This window comes from Jaculus jaculus, chromosome 2, assembly GCF_020740685.1.
Source record: "Jaculus jaculus isolate mJacJac1 chromosome 2, mJacJac1.mat.Y.cur, whole genome shotgun sequence".
Taxonomy (NCBI): Eukaryota; Metazoa; Chordata; class Mammalia; order Rodentia; family Dipodidae; genus Jaculus; species Jaculus jaculus.
In genome coordinates, this window is record NC_059103.1 from 19,500,124 (window position 1) to 19,505,036 (window position 4,913).

Below are 4,913 nucleotides of genomic sequence, written 5' to 3' on the forward strand. Positions count from 1 at the left end.
CTCCCACCGCCCGGGCGCCGCTGACGCCGCCGCCGCGACCCCTCCCCCGGCCGGGCCCGACGAGGCCGGGACGGGGCGGGGCGGGGCGGGGCGGAGCGCGCGGCCGCTGCAGTGCGAGGCGCTGCCGCCAGGGGGAGCACCGCCCCACGGCTGGAGCCGCTCGGGGCTCAGAACCAACCGGGCACAAGGAAGAAGGTTGTCAGCCAGGGATGGATGGGGAGAGCCAAATGGCCTTCGAGTTTATCTCGTGGGCGGAGACGAGGTTACCCGCTAGCCGAGGCTGATCTGAAACTCACTGTGTGGCCCCAGGCTGGCCTCGGAACTCTTGGCGACCTTCCAACCAGGAGTTGCTGGCCATTAAAGGCGTGCACCACCATACCCATTTCCATCAACCTCTCCCACTGTAAACCCCTTCTTCCCCACCACCTTTCCCATGTCTGTGTGTGTGTGTGTGAGAGAGAGAGAGAGAGAGAGAAAGACCGACCCACTGAGTTAAATTACGGTTGCTTGCATTAGCATAGGTTGAGGGCTATTTTATTGGAGCATAGGCAATTTACCAGTGGTTACACCACTTAAAAAAAAAAAATGTCAGGGCTAGCCGGGCGTGGTGGTGCAGGCCTTTAATCCCAGCGCCCGGGAGGCAGAGGCAGAAGGATCGCTGTACCCTGGGACTACATAGTGAATTCGAGGTCAGCCTGAGCCAGAGTGAGACCCTACCTCGGCAAACAAAAAGTCAGGGCTGGAGAAATAGCTTAGCAGTTAAGGTGCTTGCCTGTGAAGCCTAAGGACCCAGGTTCCATTCTCCAGGTCACACATAAGCCAGATGCGCAAGGTGGCGCATGTGTCTAGTTTGTTTGCAATGGTTAGAGGCTCTGGGGCGCCTATTCGCTCTCTCTTTCTCCCTCCTTCTGCCTCTCATAAATTAAAAAAAAAAAAAAAGAAAAAGAAAAGCTAACTATTGCTGGATGAGGTTCAGTCCCAAGGCAGGGAGTTGACTAAAGAAGCAGAGAAGATCCTTGGCAATTAAAGCAGACTTGGGTCTAGGTGGGCACAGTATACGGGGAAATGTACTGAATATACTGTTAGGAAGACAAGAAAGCTACAAATATAATCATGAAAAACTACAACCAAGACAAAGTAGGCAGAAACAGAGCTAGAGGACCAGAGGGCATGATGAGCCCAGTCATGATCATGATCATCGGTGTTTCAAGGCCAAGGCCAGGCTGCAGAGGCAAGAGGAAGATAGATGCTCTCCATCTGGGCAGCCTGCAGGTCTCAAGGTAGGAGGGGGTGGGGCAGGAACTGAGATTGAAGGCAGTTCTGTTCTGTTCTGTAGCCAGTAATCTCGAGACCCAAGGGGGGCAGTTTTCTGACTAGGGCAGAATTAGAACATGTTAACATGGCAAGGAGCCAGCAAGGGCAAGGATATGGCAACAACACTTTGCCCTCGATTAGAGAGAGGCTCGTCCTTTAGAGCCTGGTGGGAAGAGGCCCAAGGTTCAGAGGCTGAGCATCCCACAGCTCAACTGTAGACCCAAAAAAGTAGGCAAAAATGAGCCTTCACTTAGACAAATGACTTGTCCCAGTCCTGAACAGTAGGCAGGGCTTCAAGAATGAGAGAACCCAGTCATCTGTCACACTTTTCCTCAGCTTCTCAACTGTGTGCGTGGGCACCCACGTGCGCAAGGTGAGTCACCATTAGGTGTCTTCCTCATTCTCAATATAACTTTTTGTTTGTTTGATTTTGAGGTATGGTCTCACTCTGGTCCAGGCTGACCTGGAATTCACTATGGTGTCTCAAGGTGGCCTTGAACTCACGGCGATCCTCCTACCTCTGCCTCTCCAGTGCTGGGATTGAAGGTGTGTGCCACCACGCCCAGCTCAGTATAACTTTTTTTTGAGACAAGCTCTCTCACTGACTAGGTTAAAATACTAGCTAACAAGCCCTAGGGTTTTTCCTTTCCTTATTTCTCCAGTGCTGGGATTTCAAGTGTTCTTTGCCACACCCAGCTTTTACATGTCTGCAGGGAATCCAAACTCAGGTCCTCATGCTTGCAGAGCCAGCACTTTCAGGACTGAGCCATCTTCCTAGCCCTATTTATTTTTTGGCCTCATCTCAGTTTCCAATGTATCATCCTGACAAGTTACCTTGATAGCAGACATTTCTAAGCTGTCTTTACTTTAAAATGTTTTTTGTTTATTATTTTTATCTATTTATTTGAGAGTGACAGAGAGAAAGAGGCAGATAGAGAGAGAGAGAGAATGGGCGCACCAGGGCCTCCAGCCACTGCAGACGAACTCCAGATGCATGCGCCCCCTTGTGCATCTGGCTAAAGTGGGACCTGGGGAACTGAGCCTCGAACCGGGGTCCTTAGGCTTCACAGGCAAGCGCTTAACCACTAAGCTGTCTCTCCAGCCCTGTCTTTACTTTTATGTTATTCAGTATTGGGCCATTTATTTTGAGTTTTAAAAATCTTTTCACTGTAATTTTACTCTGGAGTTTCATTAACAAGCACTGTTTTCTTCCTTTATTTTGTGTATCTGGCTTACACAGGGAATCGAACCTGGGTTCTTAGGGCTGGAGAGATGGCTTAACAGTTAAGGTGCTTGCCTGCGAAGCCTAAGGACTGTCCTTGCCATACTTTCCCTGCCACCACAAAACTTGCTTTTGAGGCTGGGTGTAGTGACACACACCTTTAATCCTAGCACTTGGGAGGCAGAGGTAGGAGGATCGCTGAGTTTGAGGGCAGCCTGAGACTACCTAGTGAACTCCAGGTCAGCCTGGGGTAGAGGGAGACCCTATTTAAAAAAAAAACAAAAAAGCAAAACTTGTTTATTTCATATTGCCTAGGATATAAATGAGATAGAATCTTAAGACTTTATTGTATACACATCAACATTCTTGTAAATAAAATTAATTTGATAAAGCCTGACTATAATCAATGTCAATTATTTCTCTTGGGAGTTGGTGAAATCAAAAGGAAATAGGATTACACACTGAGCTGAGTGTGGTGACTCACGCCTTTAATCCTAGCACTTAGGAGGCAGAGGTAGGAGGATTGCCTTGAGTTTGAGGCCAGCCTAAGACTACATAGTGAATTCCAAGTTGGCCTGGGCTAGAGTGAGACCCTACCTCAAAAACAGGAAAAAATATGTTTGTGTGTGCATATTCTGAATACAAACCACCAAAAATGTTCAGAGTAAATAAAGAGGATATAAATAAGTAATATGGAATCCTACTTTTTTGGACAATGGAACACTCAGGAGCCATAGATTGTTACTAGAAAATTTTCAGCATCAGGGATGGGAATACCTTCCAGTGAGTTGTTGGCCAGGGAGGTCCCTAATGCCCCCCACCCCCCAAACATTACAGGCTGTTGTCGAGGCCCTTGGTTTCTCATGAGGAATAGATGCTAAGACCCTATTGCTGAAGATTCCACATACTTGGGCTGCAAGGCCACTAAGAAATCCTGCTGGAACTGAGCTGATAAACCTCCTCCATGTAGACCAGCTGACAGAAAGCTGAAGAAGCCATTTTGCATGCAGTTCAATGGGAGAAAGAGAAATCACCAGTGAAGATACTCAACAGTGGACACTGCAAAACTTATATTTGGTGAACCAGGCCAAATGAGTCAATAGATACAATAGTGGCATGTCTATTATGGGGGAAACCAACTGCCCTCTAATTTGACTAGAGGCCCACTCCATGGGAAAGAATACATACCTGATACTGAAAACCTACAACAGGGGTAGTTATGAACCCTAGGGGTGTAATGTCTGCTGCTGTTGGGCTAAATGTATATACTATGCTCATCAAATAGCTCAATAAGCACTTCTCAATGTTTATACCCATATATTAATGCTACTCTCACTTTTGGTTAGAGAACCTTCTCTTTTCAGATGGAAGTGACCTTGGGATGACTTAGACTGCACCATGGTGCTGAGAAGAAGTGACAGAGGAGTGCTCAGCACTACAGTATCTCTATCACACCTTCCAAGGCTCAGGGTCCATTGCAGAAAAGGTGGCGGAAAGAATGTAAGAGTCAAAGGAAGATAGGACTCCTTACAACATGCTCCCCCCAGACACAAAATGGCCTGGATCTCCATGACCTTACAGTGCTTGACACTACCTACACAAGACCATCATAATAGGAGGAAAAGATAATGACATCAAAATAAAAGAGAGACTGATTGAGAGGGGGATGGGATATGATGGAGAGTGGAGTTTCAAAGGGGAAAGTGGGGGAAGGGATGGAATTACTGTGGGCTATTGTTTACAATCATGGAAGTTGTTAATTAAAAGAAATGTTCAGAGTAAAGCCTTATCTATTCAAAAGGCCCCCCCCCCCCTAGCTCAGGCTGGCCTGGAATTCACTATTTAGTCTCATATGGCCTCAAACTCACAGTGATCCTCCTATTTCTGCCTCCCTAGTGCTGGGCCACTGTGTCGGGCTTCAAAAGACTTTCTTCTCCTAAAGTAAGAGTTCTAAGGGATGTTCAAGCTTTCTTTAAATACAAAAAATAACTGGGCATGGTGGCACACCTTTAATCCCAGCTTCAGACGGCAGAGGAAGGAGGACTGCTGTGAGTTCAAGGCCAACGTGGAACTACAGAATGAGTGCCAAGTCAGCCTGGGCTAGAGGGAGACCCTACCTTGAAAAAAACCAAAATCAAAAAATTTTTTTTAAAAGCCAGGTATGGTGGTGCATACCTTTAATCCCAGTACTCAATAGGCAGAGGTAGGAAGATGGCTGTGAGTTCGAGGCCACCAAGACTACATATTGAATTCCAAGTCAGCCTGGGCTAGACCAAGATCCTACTTAAAAAAAAAAAAAAAGATAATGATAATAGTAATAATAAAACAGTACCTCCCTTCTAAAATGTATTACAAAATAATACAGCACAGTGCTAGG